At 38.9% G+C, this 20,906-nt stretch overlaps 1 protein-coding gene across 3 annotated transcripts in view; it reads right to left on the bottom strand.

The window, feature by feature from the left end:
• Positions 1 to 20,906, bottom strand: part of TENM2 (teneurin transmembrane protein 2) — an 888,605-nt gene that overhangs the window by 859,094 nt on the left and 8,605 nt on the right. The window lies entirely within an intron of this gene.

Below are 20,906 nucleotides of genomic sequence, written 5' to 3'. Positions count from 1 at the left end.
GCCTTAAAGGTCTGACCTCTTAATACAGTTACAATGGCAATTAAATTTCAACATTGAGTTTTCAAGGAAACAAACATTCAAACCATAGCGTTCCCAGATGGCTAGGTCTTAAATGACCTGTTCTGTGTCCACCAAAAGCAAAGAAGTCCTGAATCTGAGTTATCCTTTAGGTCAGGATTCACCTGCCTATTTAAAAATCTATCTATTTGGGTCTTTCCTGAATTAGACCATTTTCTTTTTTGAGCCATAACTATTAATATACTTCAGTATGTTGGTCTTTCTACTGCGTTGAGCAGTTTTATTGCATTAATTTTTCCAGACTTATTTCATTTCCGTTAGACTGTATGCCTACCCACTGAACAAATATTTTATTGAGCATCAGCTGTGTGCCAGAAGACAAATGTTATTCTTGATCTAGAGGCTATAGTTCATCAGGTCATCTGCTAAGATAGAATAAGGACTTGTACCTTATTTGATTTTGATTTTTCTTCATGTCATAAAATGGGGCTAATAGTAGTACTTATTTTGTAAGGTTTCCGTTAGAATCAAATTAGATTACACAAGCAAACTCCTTAGCCTATGGCCTGAAATGCCATAAGTGTTCAACACATATTAACTATCATTACTGCTAGCAGAGTACCTGACATACACCAGAGGTTTAATAAGTATTTGCAGAATGAATGGTCAAAGATTTGTTGCATATAGTGTTTAACATGGTAGTGACCTTGCTTATTACAAGTGGTTATATCATACATACTAAACTGGTCTCTTGGTTCCAACCATTTAATAGGTTCTAGATAGGTTTGCATACAAAGTGAAGTTAATACTGAAGCAATTCTTTTTTCAGAGATGAGAAGTCCAGTTAATTTGTAAGCCATGGGGCATAGCAGAAAACACCCCAGATTGGAGAAAACCTAGCACCCTGACATGGTTTCTTCCTCCAAATAGATGCACGTCATTGGAATAGTCACTTCGTAGACTTTTCTGGGCATTTTTTTTTTTAACTGTAAAATGAGGAGGGTTAGACTAAATCTTGTTACTTTCCTTCTAGCATTAACCATCTGTAATTCTAAATCATTTTCACAGAAAGATTCTGAAAGGCCTTTTAAAAATGCAGATGGATAAGGCTGGGCACGGTGGCTCACATCTGTAATCCTGGCACTCTGGGAGGCCGAGGCGGGAGGATTATTTGAGCTCAGGAGTTTGAAACCAGCCTGAGCAAGAGCAAGACCCCATCTCTACTAAAAAATAGAAAGAAATGAATTGGACAACTAAAAATATAGAAAAAAAAATTAGCCGGGTATGGTGGCACATGCCTGTAGTCCCAGCTACTCGGGAGGCTGAGGCAGTAGGATCACTTGAGCCCAGGAGTTTGAGGTTGCTGTGAGCTAGGCTGACGCCATGGCACTCTAGCCCGGGCAAAAGAGTGAGACTCTGTCTCAAAAAAAAAAAAAAAAAAAAAAATGCAGATGGATAAATAAAGTTGGCTTTTGGTTTCCCTTCTATGGCTTTCCTAGGTTGTATGGGTAAATGTAATTAGCATAATAATGATCATTGCTAACACTGTCTGAGGATTTCTAAATGCCAGGCAACTTATTAAGTGCCTTTCCACGGTTTTTCTCATTTAATATACAAAACAAGCCAAAATAAAGTAGTATAATCTCTATTTAAAACAAAAATAAAACAACAGCAACAACAAAAAAGCATGCAACTAAGAGAAATGTATTAACTTGCCCAAGGTCATGTAACTAAAAAGCAGAATTAGGATATACAATCCTTAACTACAGTATACTCTACATGTAGTATACTCTACATATATTCTACGTTCTACAACAGTGAACCAGATAAAATTCTGCCTGTCCCCCCAAAATGTGAATGGTCTTAAACTACTTTCACCAATGGGTCTCTACTGAGGTAAAGTAATTGTTTTAAATTGGCCAGTATATTTGGATAAATAGACAGATTTTTTTAAAAATCTCTAAATTTCCCATACAAGAAAACCTTAATTGACATAACTAATCGTTCTGCTAAGAAAATATGATTTTGCTGGCTTTCCCATTGCTCTCCTTTTCCTCAACTTATAGAAGACAATGCTAAGCTGGTAGTCTCAAAAATGTAATTTACAAAATTTTTGGAAAATGTACTTTCTAAATAAGTCTCACATGTATAGATCCCACTTGTTAGCTCTGAGACATCAGGAAGATGAGCTATTGCAAATGGTCAGAGACCTAATTCTCTCAACTGACCAGTGCGGCTGTGTATTGGGAAAGAAGGCCCCTTAGAGAAGCCTCTAAGCCTAACTTTAAACGAAAACTATTCTGTTTGACTTGGCTGCCATTGGAAAAGTAGTTAGACTCTATTCTGATAGTACATCAGTGAAGGCCTTAAAGTTAATTACAGCCCTGTATTTACTCTGACTCTATTATCCGATATTTACAGATGAAAAGGAGATGGGTTAATCACTGGGGTGGGTTATAATGTTCACTTATCTGGTGTGAACTAAAATAAAATCTTAAGGCTCACCTACCACCAGCTGACTGAATGGACCCCCTCTTGGCCAAGGGAATGTCCTAAAACTAAATTGCTTGCCAAGAAGAGTGAGGTCAGATATGCCTCATCATGCCCCCCTCCCTTCTTGGAGACATCCTTTGTAACCCATTAACAGGCCTAAGGGTATGCAAGACAAACCTGAAGGTCCTCAATTTACCCAACAAATATATGTCTGGTGGCTTGTCTCTGATTAACAGCTCCTTATCTTAAAACATTCCAAGCCTTTAGACAAAGCTTCATGTCTTTAACCAATTACAAGTCAAAGAATCTTTAAACCCACCTATAACCTGTAAGCGTGCCCCCCCCTCCCCGCTTCGAGATGGTCCACCTTTTCGGGCCAAACCAATGTATGCCCTTCCTGTATTGATTTATGACTTCACCTGTAACCCCTGTCTCTTTGAAATGTATAAAACCACACAGTAACCCAGACACAGCAAGTCCACTTGCTCAAGGCTTCTTGGGCATGGCTCCAGGTCGTGGTCCTCAAATTTGGCTCAGAATAAATCTCTATAAAATTGTTTTATAAAATTTGGCTTTTTTTCCATTGACACTGGTTTTATTTATACTGTGGAGGAAACACAGGTATTTGTGTAAAAAAAAAAAAAAAGGAAAAAGAAAAAAGAACTAACAATTTCATCTATTCTTAAATTCCATAACATACATTAAGAAACCCCAGTTATTGTAGTAACCTAACATACCTAGTGCACCACGCATTTCATTTATCTAACATGAAGCCTATTTAAAAGACTCTTCCATTCTGAAATGGTTAATTTCAAATTTTCCCAAGGTATTCTCCTCTGAGCCCCATTACCAACACATGATTGTCACTGCAACATGGCTTTACTGACATATTGGTGTTAAAAGGCAGTGACAGAGCCAACAGGAGTGAACTGAAGCCATTTATATATACTGTAGAACTACACTGACAATCCAAAGGAACACGCCATCTGCATTCTGTGTTGCTGCAACCTACTGAACTGTGGGTTTGCAATTTCAAAATTCAGAATGTCATGCCTGGCTCCACTTTAGGGAGCTCCCACAGCTGCTACTTCTGCTTCCCTGCCTTCAGAATTCTGATGCTGAAGTTAATCTAGGAGGACAACCTTGTGTAGTGATGGAGACGTGGCAGTAGGGCATGCTAGAGCACCATATATTTTCATACATTTATTTATTCGAGCTGTGTGGCCTTTTTTCCCCCCTTTTCCTTAGCAACTTATCAACCTGAAACCTCAGACACTCACACCCACACAATGATCTCAGCAGGCAAGGAAGAAAAGCAAAAGCAAATGCACTTTAGGGAAAAAACAGGAAACTGACACTGAAATGGCCATTACCGAGCTTTTCAATTTTACCTGTGGTTTCAGCTTTTGCTCCAAGTGCATGCAATGAATGTGGCCTGATTACCTTAATTCAGCGATATTGGCAATAATCACAATGGCAAGCAGTGCCTAAAAGATTGCCCCTGACAGCAGAGTCGCAGAGATGGAGATATGGAAAATTTCCGTTGAGCACAACACACAAAAGGAATAATAGAGAGATGCTCGGAGATCCATTTCCTGGTAGAAAGGTAGATGGCAAAAGAGCTGAATTCTCTCAGTGATTAACTGTAGGGTTGATGAGTTGGTCTTTTCCTGGTCCCTTCTAGTGCTATGATTCTCAATTCTATGGGAGAATAAAAGATGAGCTGAGAAATATAACTACCACAGAGACAGTTCAGTGCAGATTTGATTTAGAATGAAGAAAAGAAAAATTTTAAAAATGAATAAGAGCTAATTATAAAAATAAAATCAATTTATTTCAAAGGCAAAACACCAAAGGCCATTCCTTGAATGAGGAGAATCACGAGCCTACTGAACAGATCCTTTCTAGTGGCATTATTGACTGCTGAGACTTTCTGCCTGTGATGACCATGGCCATTTCAAATTGGGGCAGTCTACTGGTTTAGGGGAATTGTACATGGAATGAAAGTTTGGGTTAGTGATACTACAAGTCATCAATGTGATAAAAAAACAGCTGAAAAGTGACCAAGGAGAAGACTGTGACATAAGAAGACATTGGTATTGCGGGGTGTGCAGAGGAAGGCTGGGGCATTACTGGCTGTGTGCTCTTTTTTTTGCAACACTCTTAGAAAAGCACAACTAGCCATAATGAAGCATAACTCTTTTTAGAAAGCCTTACTTCTGTCCTATATACTATGAGCACTAGAATTCTAATTATCAATGGAAATTCACTTATTTCACCTTACCCCAGTCAGATAGCCTCTATTAAAGAGTTCAAAAACAATAGATGTTGGCATGGATGGGTATTTACCCAAAGGAAAAGAAGGCGTTTTATCAAAAAGACACCTGCACTTGAATGTTTATCACAGTATAAATCACAATTGCAAAGATGTGGAATCAACCCAAATGCCCATCAATTCATGAGTGGGTTAACAAAATGTGGTATATGTACATCATGGAGTACTATTCAGCCTTGAAGAAGCACAGCTTAATGCCTTTTGCAACAATTTGGATGGAACTGGAGACCATTATTCTAAGTGAAGTATCTAAAGAATGGAAAAACAAATACCACGTGTACTTACTGTTAAATTAGAACTAACAGATGAGCACACATGTGCATATAGGGAAGTAAAACTCAACAGAAATAAACTGGGGGGACGGGGGAGGAGGGGATGGGCGAAAACCTACCTAATGGGTACAATGAGCACTATCTGGGTGACAGGCACACTTATACTCCTGCCTCAAGCATTATAAAAGCAACCTATATAACCAAAAACATATGTACCCCTGTAATATTTTGAAATAAAAAAGTAACATACAAGCATCACACTCATTACAATACGTAATTAGAAAATTAGTCAATTATTCAGTGAGGTACTGAGCAATAGTGAAGTGCAAAGCTATCAAGAGTTCAGGCTCCACAATGGGTACTTGGTAATAATTGATGCATATTGAATAAAGGAACAAAAGGGGGAAAAAACCCAACATTTTCTACATATCTCAAAAAATTCTTAACAAGCTTCAAAAAGACAGAAAAATATTAGTTGACATTATCTAACTCACTGGAATGCCCTCTACAGAGATTACTAAAGTGCACTTAAACCATATACACATGCAAGCATACACGTGTGGGTGGGTGCATGTATGTGTATATATATATTTATACTTATGTGTATTCATAGATACATACACATGTAAATGTAAGCATGTAGGTATGATCACACCTAATTGAAAATAATATACAGTGAGCTTCTGAAATCTACCTTTAATCTTTCTTAATAAAGAAACAAAGAAACCCTTAGGCAGATGTGACTGCAAAAAAGGTTTGATTCCAGATCCAATCTGACACAATGTCTTGGGCCCCAAACTGCATCAGCTTATGTACAACTCCATACTGGAATGGTCATTCATTTGCATCTGGTTGCATATCTCAACCAGAGTGTGGGGAGTTTCTCCATCTGTGCTTTTCCGTAATTCATTCAGCCATTCCTTCACTGAACAAATATTTATGACTCATCTATTACATGCCAGGCATTGCCCTATCAGGCTCTAAGGATGCAGTAGTGAGCAAGAGATAGAAAAAATGTCTCTGCCCTCATGGAACTTAAATTCTTGCAGTTTATAGACAAGTATAAGCAAATAAGCAAATGACAGATCATGAAGCACGATGAAGAAGAATAAGGAGTGAATGGCAAGTGGGGTATATAGAGCTTCCATACTTTGTAGAGAGTAGGCAGGGAGAGATAATGTTCGAGCAGAGATCTCAAGGGGCAGAGGGAGTGAGCCATGTTAACAGAAGTGTTCCACGCAAGGAACAGGGAGATGCAAATAGAGACTTGAACACAAGGTCTGTGTTTCACAAAGTGGATTTCTAGAGCTTTAGCTACAGGTGTTCCTGATTTTCTCTTTCACCTAACAAAGGTGGAAAATGTAAAAAGGTCTGTTTATCCCCACTGCTTGCACTCTGTAGAATGCCCACTGCCATACATCCAGGGACAGCCCGTCCACTTCAGCTATTTCTTTTGTTCATTTTCTCTGTCCTTCTTTTTCTCCTTCATCTTTGCTTTAGGACTGGAAGGAATGTTATAGCTCCTGAAATACTCATAGAAAGGGTCAATTTTCAAGTTCAGTAGCACTTGAAAAAAAATCATCCTCACTATGCCTGTTATTGACTCTATAACACTTCTCTAAACACTTTCAGTCTTACTATATTAAATATTATTTCTGGCAACAGAGGCCTATTCATTCCATGGGTACCTTTGAGTTAAGCTTAATCTCAATTTTATGACTATCTCAAAAATCTGCTAAAATAAAATTATGGCATCATATGTGGGCCACCTTGCATATTACTACTTGTCAAAGAATAAAATATAGAAATCCAAATTAATAGAGAAAAATGGTCATGTTATCTAATCATCTGTGAAATTCTTGGGGCACTTTGGTTAAAAATAAGTTAACAACCATATGGTGCCAACTTACCTACTAATTTTGCAAAAATCATAAAATAATGATGCAATCTAATGCTGTACACCTTGTTGAATTACAACTGTAGTTAAATCACTGGTGGTTGTGTAAAATGATAAAAGTCATTTCATAAGCAGTTTGATAATGTTTAAAGAGCCACAAAAGGGTTAATACTTTTTGATCCAGTAATCCCATTTCTAGAACCTTACTCTAAATGTATATGAAATTGTATATTGAATCTTATTTATTATAGTAAAAAATAGAAGGGATTTAATTACTTAACATCAAGGGAATGGCTAAAGAAAATGTATCTCATCAATCCAATTAATGGTATTCAGTGATTAAAAAGGAAAACATTGATGATATGTAAGACTAAAGTATAATTAAAGTGTAACTATATTATATAAAAATGTATTCAGATAGATGAAAGCTACAATGAAAATGGAAAAATAAAAATAAAAACTGTTGATTTGTTAGCAATGGGTAATATGTAAACGTATATGTTATTAAGATACATTGATATGTATAATGTGCATTTAATAATATATTCTATATTAAAATATCACTATTGCTATAATGTTGGTTCTATAATTAAAAAATATAATTTTAATGTTTTAGGTAAGCAAATTATTGACCAAGTCTGTGAAATTGTGTTAGATAGTGATATCCCACTTTTTAAAAAATGTGTCATGGTATCTTTAAGATGACATCCATCTCATCTTATGTAAATATTCCAGAGCTCCTAACTATATTAAATCACATATTAAACATATTTTCTCATTTCTCCAAATTCAAGATTTTAATTCTCTTTAATGCCCTATTTTAATTGGAATGTTGCTAAATCCGTTGACAGTCTTACCAACTACTTTAACAGCCTTTTAATTTGTCGTCTAGAAAATTATAACTCTTCATTAACTTTGGGAGACACAGCATTGCAGTTGTGATATATCATTCCTCATTTTATTAACAATCTACTTAATGAAATTCAGGCTTCGAGCAGATGATGGTGATAATGTAAGCACTTGCCCTGGATTTTTTTTTCTTTAACAAAATTAAGAATTTACTGATAAGCATAATAGGAGAACAAACATTCAGTTCTTCAGGATTACAGAAAGAAAAAACCTAAAGAAAGAGATTTTGGAGCCCCACATTTGTATAATTAAAATCCATATGAATCTTTTCCAAAAGGCCCAGTCTCTTTACAACACTGTTAGCCACTTCAAGGCAATACCGAGAGGCTGCATCAGTCATTCAACATTTATAAACATAACCCACTTGGATCAGGGATTGGGAATGACATAATCTGATAGACAATCTTGGTAGCATGAAATTGACACTCTGCAGAGGGAATAGGTGGAGTAGAAAGGACACTCCTTTTGGAGACATCTGGAACCTCTTTACTCTAAATGGGACTCACCTATATTTGTACATTTAAATGCAGTTGTGGTTCTTTCTCACCAGATTTCTCACTCTTTGATATTAATTATGTGGAATGAAAATGATTAGACACATGCGAGAATCTACCAGGTCACCTGAAGAGCTGGAAATGAGTCTACATAGAAGCAGAGATGGAGTGAGTGATCTCAGAAGGATCTTAAAGATCTTTATGCCTCTCTTGGCTTTATTTTAGGGGAGAGAATTGAGTCTTAAAGTGGGTAAGTGACTTGCCAAGGTGATGAAGTAAATCACTATCAGTCTTAATAGCAAATACTGTAGTCCATACAGACATCTGGTCTACTATTGGTCTCTACTTGCCCTAGCTGCAAAGTATAGCTTAGAAGTTATCTCACAAGGAACTCTTACAGCATAGCCTGAAGCACAGAGATGCCCAGAACAGAAAAAATGGAGTCAAGAGTAAAGCTCCAGGCTTCATGAGGACAGCACTGTCCTCGTGCTTGACTCTGCTTTACCAGGGTCCTCTCTGGCAGGACGTGTGCTGGCTACTCAGCTGCTGAACCCCCTGAGAACATCATGGTTTAGACAGAATCATTTGCGCAGCACCACACAAAACTAAAGAGATGGTTATGAAAGATAACTGCATGGGAAAAAGCATCTTCTCACAATTTTTTTTCTTATTTTCTTTTGTTCAGGTGTATGTAGCAAATGTTATAACACAGTGAGATTAATTTTCACATAAGACCTATTTTTCCCGTGGGATTCAGACATCATTTCATTTTTTGTTCCTTTCTCATATCATGACACTGCCCTCCCTAGGGATTATTTGTTGTATAGGTGGAAAGCTTCCCACAGACACATAGAAAGTGAGACAGAAAAATCCAGCAAGCCTTGTCTTTGTCTCTTGCCTCCATTTTTTCTGTTCTGGGCATCTGTGTGCTTCAGACCACAGTGCAGGAGTTCCTTTTAAGATAAACTCTAAGCAATACTTTACAGCTAGGGCAAGTGGAGACTAATGATAGACCAGATGGCTATATGGCCTACTGTATTTATTATTAATTGTTCTAATCATTGCCTGATTAAAACACATCGCAAACAGTCAAATCACTTGACTCTGTGTCCAAACTCTTTGAATAATAAATGTTTAATATTGTGACTTGTATATATGTTCATGAACATAAATATATAAACACATATTTTAATGTGTTTAATATGTGTAATATGTTACATGTGATTTATATAATATGTATATGTAACATGAATATTTATGCACATATGTATATGTATATAACAATATATGAATATGGTTAAGTGAAAAAAATTAAAACTATATTTATGGTGCAATTTCCAGTTTCCTAGGATTTAGCAATTATAATGCCATTGCAAAGAAACAGGTTTGAAGCATAGTCACATGACCTTAAATAATTCCCTCCTTAACTGGGCTCCAGAAACATATGACATAGGATCCTTACATTCTTACAATTTAGAATTTAACAAAATATCATTACGACAAAAATAATACATTTCAGAATATGATGTGAAGAGATTGTTGCATATGTGGCTGAAAATCTTAGGATATGATTTGTAAGTAGAATTTAAATTTTATCTTTAAAACATTTTTGATTTCAGATGCATGCCCTAAACATTTAGACCTGTGTCAAAACCTAGCCTATATGTTCTTTTTTTACCTCTACATTAGCATAATTTAAAATACAGTGTATTCTGAGGAAATGAGTGACATGTACAAAGATTTATGTAAAATGATGTTCATTGAAGTATTATAATAACAAAAAATATACAGAAACTAAAATTCTTTCAGAAAATAAGATTAGATGGAAAGTACAGTGTGATACATCATATGATGATGCTACATAATTGTTAAAGAAATCATATTTCAGAAGACTATGTTTAGAAAAGGAAAACACTCATGACAGAAGTAAAATGAGCAGGGTGGTATATAAACAGTACATATAAGTCCAATTTTGGAAATGCCTTCCACACACACAAAAACAACTAAAAAGCTAGGAAATAAATATACCAAAATGATAGTAACAATTGCTGTTGAGAGGTACAACAATAAGTTGTTTTCATTTCTTCTTTATATATTTGTTATTTTTAAATTCTTTACAAAGGTTGTGAATTACTTTTACAACCAGAAAAAAAAAGTCCAATACAAGTAATTTAAAAGACTCTTTAAAGACTGAATCTTTCAATTACCTAAACCCCATCCAGCACCTGTGCCCTCTGCTCCTCACTGCAGCCTGGTTATGCAGTCATGTTCAAATATCCAGTGTCCCACACACCCCGGGCCAAGCCAAGCACTAATGAACACACTATTTTCCAAAAATAAATAGTGAGATGAGGAACAGCTCTGAGTAATGAGCACTGCATGTTAAATATTTATTGCAATTATTAATATCACAATTAATTCTATTTAAAGGATGCTTAATAAAATAAGAATAAACTGTGTTCCTACTAAGTCGCTAGCTGTCTGAGGTTCATTCAGGTCCCAGCTTAACAATTATTTACATTTAGTATAAACTAATTTACTGTTATTGTCATTTTTATTAACGTCATCAATTTCTCTGATTCACTTTCAAACGTTCAAGGGGAATCAACAACACTAATTTTCTAGCCGACAATTTGTATGTAACAACGAAGCCTGGTGAACATCTCCCATACGAAATTAATTCTTTCTTATTTTAGTTGTTTCGGGTTCAATCCTGATCAGATGAAATTTAAAACTCTATTTGTGTGGGTTTTTTCCCCCTAAAACATAAAACCTCCTACTCAGGAATCACTGCAACTGCATCAAATAAGAGGCCAATTAATGTATTTATAATTTTTCCCTGAAATAAAAGCATTATCTCCAAGAGTGAAATGCTTCTTTTCCTTTTATTTCTTTTTTTTTTTTTAAATAAGTGCCAGGTGATAGCATGAATAAACACTAACCCTGCGTACTCTAAGGAGGACTTTTGACAAATATTTTTAAAGGCTCCTTTTGGCTCTGAATAAAGCAATACACTGGGATTGCCACAGGAGCATGAGCGGAGCTGTGAGAAGCCATAATCCGAATATGCTAAGAAAATGTAAGCAAAAAATTGCAAATAAAACTGCTTATATTCATGTAACTTGTTTGGCGACAGCCGTAGAGCATAAGGAAAGCTGCTATAACTCATAACAGCATCTTGTAATAAAACAGCTCTATGCATTCCTCTCAAACTGCTCAGCGCTCACATCTCATCAGATGGCTGAGTAAGCACTACGCTTTGGGACAGTAAATCTGTTTCCAATATGGTCTACATTCACAGATACGCGCTTTAGTATTCATCCTAAGACACTTCCAGCTAAGTACTTATAAAGAAAGGGTAATCATATATTTAAATATCGGGATGCTATTTTCCCTGTCTATTTTAGTAATCTAGTTCACACTGGAGCAAACCTAAATGGATCTCAGGAAACCTTCAGCAAACTCTACTCTGACTGGCAGCACAGAATCTCTCTACAGCAGTCTCCAGGAAGCGGGCCTTCTGCTCCTGCGCTACTGTGCTTCTGTCTACCAGCTCATTTCTAGATAGTGTTAGCATTATAAGGCTCCTTGTGCCTCCCCAGCACTAGCCTGTGGGTTTCCTGATAGCATGGACTGTGCTTTCTTTAGGTCTGTATTTCCAGTTCCCAAATTAGAGACAAAAACCAGCCTTAGGTTAAGTGTTTGTTGACAGAGTGATCTCCTATGGCTTAGTCAGGAGCCTGGATTTGCAGTTCAGAAGACTTTCCAGAGCCCTACGGTTTGAATTTGAATGGGGGTGAGGAGAAAGCAAATAGCAGAGGAGGTTTTCAAGCTGTTTGCAGACATTTCTTTTCTGAGGGGTCCATCCTGGTTTGACCTTTGGAAGAGATCACTTCTATTCTTCAGATGTTCCTTGACTTACTGTAGGGTTACATCCTGAGTAATCCATCATAACGTGAAAGTACAATAAGTCAAAAATGCATTTTTGACTTACAATATTTTCGATTTATGATGGCTTAACCGTAAGTAATCCTATCCTAAATCAAGAGGTGTACTGAACGCATATGCTTTCTCACCATCAGGAAGTTGAGAAGTTGTGAATCGGGGCCCTCTGTAGTAACAGCCCACTGGGATCAGAGAGAGGGAGAGTGGTCTTTGTTTTTCCTTTTTTACTTTGTGCTACGACATCCATAGCAAGCTTACCTGCTTGGTGTAGGGAAAGAAAATAGGAGACTTATTAGAGGAGACAAGGAATACATTATAGGAAGGTATTTTATTTTTTTAATGTGAACACCTTCCACATAAACATTTAAGCCCCTACAAAGTTAGATAATTCAAAACCCCAGGCAATCTTAATGATACTTGTTTTAATTGTCCACATCTGTCTGTAGGTCTTAGATGAGTCTGAGCACTGAGTGAGCAGGAATCCCCTTACCCCGCATCCCTTCCGATGGTCTTCCTTTGTTTGTCTTTAAGGTGCTACTTTTGCGTGTTTCTCCCCAGGTTAGAAACTAGAGAAATGGAAACACCGTGGTCTCAATTACAAGCCTAATTCTTGGCAGACTTCATCTCTTAGAGAACACTAAAGCAGACTGTAGGGAGGGACTGTTTGAGATCTAAGCCTAAAGTGGTGCTGCATCGCTGCCAAGTGATAAGTAGAATTCGGAGTGGGAAAGATGTTGACCCTGTGTCTGGGTGAACCAAGATGGCTCCGGGGGGCACTGTGGTCTGAGGGGAACATGGTGCTCTTGGGGGCTGCTGGGCTCAGTCTTCTGGGCTGGGACAGAGGATCTCAAAGGAAGTCAGTGTCAACACATGATTGTGTCTGAGCACGTGGTGATTTTCAAGGAGAGCTGTGGAATCTGCAAAGTAATTTAGGCATTTCACCCACAATTCGGTGGTAATACTCTTGACGAAGTATTTTGTTATTATTCTTCACCTGCAGAATAACACTCTGTGTAGGGGCTTTGTGTAGAACACCGATTTTACAGAAAACAACTCTGGCTCAGAGAGACTTGATAAACACGTGCCCAACATCACATGGCTCACCACGGTCAGGTGTAGGCTTAAAGCCAGGTCTCTCTGGTTCTTGTATTGATTTCAAAGAATTCAGAAAATCTGAGTTGCTGGAAAATCTGCTCAGGGAAACAAGTGAGGAAGGAGTCGTCAGATGGAGAGACGGGTGCGTGAGTTTCTCAGCAAGCTGGAACTCTGACTTGCTCTGATCCTATTCGCACAGGAAACAGCTGGAGAGGAACAGGGAATGCAGAGGTGTAGGTAAGGATGGGTGAGGACACAGAATGGAGCCAGCAGCTACAGCAGGCAGAGAATGGCCCACACCATCGCTTAACAAGGGTGAGGAGGTAAGAAGCGTCTCTCCTTTTGCTCAGCAAAGGGAAAGGAGCTAGTCACAAAAGACAACAATAGCAAAGAGAGCTAAAGACCACTGTCTTGGTGCTAAAATATTACTTGCGTGGATACAGGAGAGCAAAGGAAAGAATTTCCAGCTTGCACCTCCTAATTTTCTTTACCCTTCTTGAAATAAAAAGAGATTCTTTACTTAATGTAAATCTCAACTCTGTGAATTTAGGGGAAGGAACAATGGACTTAACCAGTGGGTGATATAGCTGAATGAATTCTGAACTGGGAGGCAGGAGCTAGGGCTCTAGCTGTACACTTAGGAGCTTGTGTCACCTGGGCAGCCACATAAGCTCTCGGAGTCTTAGGTTCCTCATCTGTCAAATGAGTGGCTGGAAATAGATGGTCCCCACGAGTCTTGTGTGGTTCTGATATTCTCTGGTTGTGGCATTTCTGAGAGTTTCCATACCCTCATCGTCTATGGTTTCCAGAGAAATAGCATGTGTCACATCAATAACACAGCATTTGTATCCCTCCCTTTGTTTTTCTCCTGCTAAGGTGTTTTAATCCTGACAGTATAATAGAATAAATCACAGCCATCAGAGATGGGAGTGACACTGGCCACACACATTGGAGATAAATAGTCAAAAATCACTCACCCGTGCCTTCCCCTTTGCCCACAGCCTCTGCTGTCTGACAACACTAAGCTTGAACTACGATTTCCATCTGGCTGCACAGATCTGAGCACCAAAATAGCCCTCTGCATTGTCTTAATAGCTGTAATGATACTCTGCTCTCCAGCAGCCTGCCTGTCCAGACCATCTCAACATATGGGTTTGATTTTTTCCCTCTGGCAAGTGTTGAGGGAAGTAGGGTTGTTACATAGTCAGTCAACAGATATTTTCCAGACCCTACAAGCAGCAGCCACTGGAGTCGGATTGCTTAGGTTTAGTTCTCTTTCTACCCCTTTATGTGCAAGTTATCTGTCCTTGGTCGAATAACTGACCTCTCTAAACCTTGGTTGTCCTTAAGCACAGAGATGATTTTCACGTTCCAACTTCATAGGATATAATGAGGCACATAGCTATTGTTCAGTAAATTTAAGCAATTCCTATGATTGTTACAAATCTTGTCTCTGCGTTATATAAGAGAAGGGCTGTAGTATGGTGCTGCAGAATTGGGAAAATGGATGATGGTGACAGAAACCTCCAGTAAGACAGAGTTTGCAGAGTAATTGGCCTGGGGGCTATATAAGTGATATCAATGGCTGAATTTCAAGATGGGTTCTTATCCACTTCTTTGTTTTGCGTCCTTGACACTTGGCTTAGCTGGCATCCCTGCATCTATCTGTTAAAGCCACCTGCGAACAAGAAGCTGCGATGTTCCATACAATCAGGGGTGGGTAGGTTTGTGCAGGACAGAGGATTTTCTAGGTGTTTTTTTTAAAACAAGATTCTTCCTTCTAAAAAAAAAAAGGGGCTGTGATACACCTGAATTAAATCACCTTTCAAAAGCCAAGGAATGAATCATTGTGCACAAAGGACGACTGAGGAGCAAGAAGCTAATACTGTGCATGTAAGGCAAGGGAGTAGAAGCTAGCAGAAGCCACCTGGTTTGAGATACAGTACAAAAGAGTGGGACCCACTGCTTTGCTCCTGAAAGGAGGGCTTATGCAAAAGGTCCAGATCTGACGGAAAAGTGCCTTCTTTGTGCTCTACAAAGCAACCATGGCTAGTAGCTATTAATATAATGCTTACCAAACCCAACACAACAAAGAGTAGGCTTGCTGCCTTCAGTGCATAATGAAGTCAGAGTCTCCAAACTTCTGTCAGATACACCTAAACCTCCACTAGGACTCGGGATGCTGTTTCCCTTAAGCAATCCTGGGTGGGTTTTACCTGCCGTTCCTGCTTCCACTCCCACTACCTTTGCATCTGTTCCCCACTGAGAAGCCAGCGTAATGTATGTGATATTGTCTTGCTCTTGAGCTGAAAACCCTCCAATGAATTCCCATTGTCCCCTTAGCTCTCATTATCTATGAAATCTGTACCTCAGTTTTTACATTTTTAAAATGGGGCTGATACTGAATTGATACACATCAGGTGCACTGAAGAATACTTGGCACTCAGTGAATTACTCAACGTAAAGTGTTGTTATCATTAAAAACAAAAACGAAACAACAAATACCTCTAAGAAAGAAAATGCCTTCTGTTCATTTCGCCTCCCCTGAGTCAGCCCCTTTATACAATGTGCTGAATCCCTTCTAATTCTGTTAAGGACAGAAAGCAAGTAGCTTACAAGATCAAGTTATCGCATAATTTAAAGTTCTGTGAGTAATCATCCTCCGGAGAGATGAGATATAAGCTAAGGTTGAACAAAAGCAGTTGTTCACATATGTACTAATTCGATCTTTTATGGCTTTGTAAGTAAGCTGTCCGAGTTTCCTGAGAAGGGTTAATAAAAAGCCCTCGCGAAGATCTTCTAAGATCTGAGGCTGAAATTACAGCACGTGTTGTTATGGCTGTTTTTGTTAGCCACCCAGTAAATGAGCAAGGTGTGCGCTCAGAGGATCTAGAAGAGAAATGAAATGCACGTTGGCTTTCACTCAGGGTTTGGCTAAAAATACATTGTGACGTGCGGTGCACAGGTATGTCCTAGAAAGCTCTCACAGTGTCCAGGAGGCCAAAGCGCAACTCTGGCTTTGTTTGGCAACAAAGATCGCTGGATCATGTGAGAGAGAGTGGGAGATTCAGACGGACTAGAATGAAAGACCTTGCCTTCCCGTGTCCCCTCCCAATCTGCCGTGGGGGAACAGAAATAACACAGGGCAAAAGGTCGCCTTTTGGAGGGAAGAGAAAAAGGAGAAGTCGGGGGCGAAAAGGGGGTGGTGGTGCTGTAGGGGAGAGCTTTGGGACTGGCTATGATGTCTCTCTCCAGATTCTAATGTGTCATGGGAATCCCCTGTTCAACACGTTATTTATTAAATGCCCCTGTGCGTGGCACAATGGCTGGTTCTAAGGGCGATGAAAAGATGAGTGAAGCACCATCTTTGTCTTCAAGGAATTATGAGATATGTTCAAAGCTTCTTATTCTGCACCTTCTGAGATCTGAACAAACAGCATCAAAAAAATCCAACCAGGGTACTCTATAATATTTTCACAAATTTTACGTAAATCTAAAACTATTCTAAAATGAAAAGTTTATTAAAGTTCTTAAAAAAAAAAACAACCAACCAAATAAGCAAACAAAAGATCATGAAGTTTCTACTGTGAAATGAATCAAAAATGCATTATAAACCTTCTAACATTTAGTAAGTAGCAAATCATGTTTGTGACTCAAGCTCAGTGCCTCCTCTTCAAATCTACCATTTCCTAACTGAGACCTACGCTACACATCTTTTGACCTACAGAGTGACTTTTAAAACAAATTAGCTGCCCAATGTCTTAACCCAATTTGCACTGAGAGCAGAGGCTGAGACCAAGGCTTGTGAACAAGTAGTTTATTTGGGAAGTGATCCAAAGGAGCAAGAGAGAGGGCCGGTCGCAGAAACACAGGAGAGGGAAAGGCAATACAAGGATGAGTTCGAGTTAGCCACTGCTGTGGGTGCCTAAGGGTGATGGTGCTGGCACCTGTTCGGGAGCCTCAGGCTGTGCATCTCAGCATGAAGGGAAGAGGCATTTATCATCAGTTTCTCATCTTTTGAATCCATTGGTCAAGGGAAATCCATAGCTGCTAACTCACTGCACTTCTAGGGTTGCATATGCCTGATTGTTCAGGCCCTCAAGGGCGTTTAGAACCTCATTATCAGAAAAGCCCAGGGCCAGGATGTTGTACAAAGCCCACTTAAACTGCTCTACAAGTGATCAGTACAGAAACATTTAAAACCTGGGCATTTTATGAAAAAATCCAAATCTCTCAACTTTCTTTAGAAGTTGGGAGATCTCAAAACATTAGACCTAAATTCCCCAGTGGCACCAACCTGCCAGCCCTTAGAGGGACTGACTGGACATACATACTTCAAATCAGAATAGTCATGACACATGGTTGAAAACCTGGCCTACTTCACCCATTCATCTTACCTGCCTGGTCCATGTGAGTATGGGATTTTACCCTTTATTTGAACCATTTCTAGTCTTGACACATACTCACATTGAAAAGGAGGTAGAGGCCCACTATGAACATGATCTTTCCTTACTGACTTCACCTTTCAACATAAACATAAACTTGATTGTATTTCTTCCAATGGCAGGTCCAAATTCATCATTACTGCTTTGACTTTAAAGATGTTGGGTCAATTAACATAATTAATTGATTATGTGCTATATTCCAAAGCAGGTGTTCAAATTAAACCCTCACTTTTAATGTTTAACCAAATGTAAGATGAGAAGCAGGGGTGTTAGAAGAACCAGCCCACCTGTTGCTTCTGACTCAAGAACAAAGAAGTGGGCCATAGCAACCAAGGTCCTGCAATACCTAACACACCTGCAAAGGGTTGCTCACCATTGGTTTAGACACGCTACATAATGAAGCTCCTTTTACATAACATTTATTAATCCAAGCCCTCTAAGAATTAAGAGGCTCTATTAAAACCATAATCATGAGCTTCTAAGTGAAAAGTGAGATTCTAAGTTGCTATGCTAAGCATGACACCCTGCAAGCTTGAAATGCTATCAGTTCTTGAGAAAATAGTTCTATTCTGTAGTATGTCCTTTTATTCTCAAATCTCTTGATATATTTTACTTATATGAAAGTACAGTTTTTAAAAATGCTGATGCCTTGGTCTTCCCTGCCAGACATTGGGATTTAATTAGTCTCGGGTGGAGCTTGGAAGTGGGAACTTTTCAAAACTCCCCAGGAGAGTCCAATGAGTCACCAAGGGTCCAGAGACAGAAATGGCATAAACTGTGGCCACCTTAGGGGTCCCCTCACTGCTCAGATAGGACAACTCAGCACTTTGCTGTAGCCTCCCTGCTGTTCAATCTCTGGGTTGTGAAACAGAAAGTGTTAACTGCATCATCTGTGTGCAGAGCTTTTGCAATGCATACGAATGGGGGTCAGAGTATAAGCATTAACTGAAATGTCTTTGTAAACTAAGAAGAATTTGAACCCAAAGCTGCCTGGCAAACAGGGGTCTTTTTAAAACTGTTGGCGCCACCTGAATTTTCAGTCATTTTGAGAAGGATTTGTTTGGCCTATGGATATTTATCCTGCACTCGACTCGATCTTTCTATTTTGTTTTGTTTTGTTTTGTGTTTTTTTGAGGACAGTAAAGTAATATGCCTCCCTTCTATCAATGCTCCAGCTGCAACAAATAGATCCATAGAAACAAATTCAATCCACTGGAATTACTCTCTAAATAAATTCACCATTTTGGTTCAAAGTGCTACAAATAAATTCAGTGCTTTAATTCCCTGTACGTGGATCAGACCTTAACTATACAAGGACAGACTGAGAAGCACGTATTACATAGCCAAGGTGACAGTGGACATGGAGGAATTTAAAAGAAAGTGCTTCAAACTATTTTTAAAATGAAATGTATCCCACTGACTGGGACAGCAATTGCCCAATGCCTACTCTACATAAATCAGGGTGAACAAAGAGAGGCTTCACATTTTGTGGCTCTGGCCAAAGAAAAAGATCTGGAAAAAGAAGGAGAATAACAGGTTCAGTGGAGAATGCAAGAGAACCCATCTGACTTTTCTCTGGGTTTTCTTTTTTCCCCATTCTTGAAAAGATCTTTCTGTCTTGGAGAAAATGCATTAAACATAATGCCTACAGTAACTTTGGTAAAATATTCCAAATATTATAAAAGGCTGTTGGACATTATTAAATAAGTCTGTGTTGCACTTATTCTTAATGTCTTTGTGTACACTCAGTATTTGTTCTGATCGCTCCCAGCAGAGATTTATTACTAAAGTAGATCTGACTTGAGGTTGAGTGGAAAGGAAAGCAGTCAGTGCAGGAGGAATATTGAGTAACTTGGTGGTGTGATAGAGTTTGGCTGCAGCAGAGAGAGAGGGAGGTTGTGAGATGTGCATGCCAATTAAGGTGCTCAAGAAATGAACATGAATTCATTTCGAGTGCCCACCAGCCCCCTCCTCTTCATGTGTCCCTAGGGATGCTTCTGGAATTGCCAGAGCTGAAAATTAAATTATAAACCTAAAACATGACATTGAAAATGTAATGTCTCCTTTGATAATATCAGAGTGATGATTCATCAGTGGGTGGGGCAGCACTGCTCCTGGACCCAGACTGCCAGGCATGGTGAGGCAGACACTGGCGATTCCTCTATCTCTCCCAGTGCATTTTTCCCAAAGGTTCTGGCCAGAATTGTATCCTTTCAAGGATCCCATATGCACCAAAGATCTACACATATGACAGACATAGTAGGTCCCCACAGAGGCACAACTGCAACATGAGGCACCAGCCTAGAAAAGCCGATAGTATTATTGCATTCCCAATAGTCAGAAAAAGCAAACATTAGTGCAATGCAATACGTGAGTGTTAGGGTGTGTTGCAGAAAGGTCCCAAGTTGGCATTTCACAATGTGGGATTTGGTATTATCATGCTGGACAGACATACCATCCACATTTTCTAAGTGGAGTCCTTTTCAGAGCTGTGCTTTAAATTCTTCTCATTAGAACAGGAAACAAGCCACTAATAAGAACAAATTCTCTTATAGCCGCATCCATGAGTCAGAGTACATAACTGCTGAGCACTTTATGCATCTCCCTATTCATAGGAGCCTCAGACTCCACGTGCGGAGTAACTCATAAAGAGAATAAGAACAACAATAACCACCCATTAGGGGCTGTAGGAATTCAGAGGGCAGAAAGCTTCACCAGAGAGGTAAGTCATAGGCTAAGCCTTGTGGGATAAATAGGTTTGGAAGAGGCAGAGAGGGATTCTAAGAAAGGAACGGACATAGGAATGTCTGTGATATTTTTGCAATTGCAAGAGGCTTCAGGGGCTTGGCATATAAAGTAAATGACTGAAGAACAGGACTGGGGCCTGTGACAAATTGGAACTTAAATGGACTGATGCTTGATTCAAAATTTCCAAAGCAAGCTGTAGGCTAAACAAAACATATGTGGGGGCCAAATATGGCCTGTGTACATTGACTTTCTGAC

The sequence above is a fragment of the Propithecus coquereli genome, unplaced genomic scaffold (genome assembly GCF_000956105.1).
Source record: "Propithecus coquereli isolate 6110/MARCELLA unplaced genomic scaffold, Pcoq_1.0 Scaffold483, whole genome shotgun sequence".
NCBI classification, from domain to species: domain Eukaryota; kingdom Metazoa; phylum Chordata; class Mammalia; order Primates; family Indriidae; genus Propithecus; species Propithecus coquereli.
The sequence above is the reverse complement of the archived record's forward strand: the minus strand, read 5'-3'. Positions and strand labels throughout refer to the sequence as shown.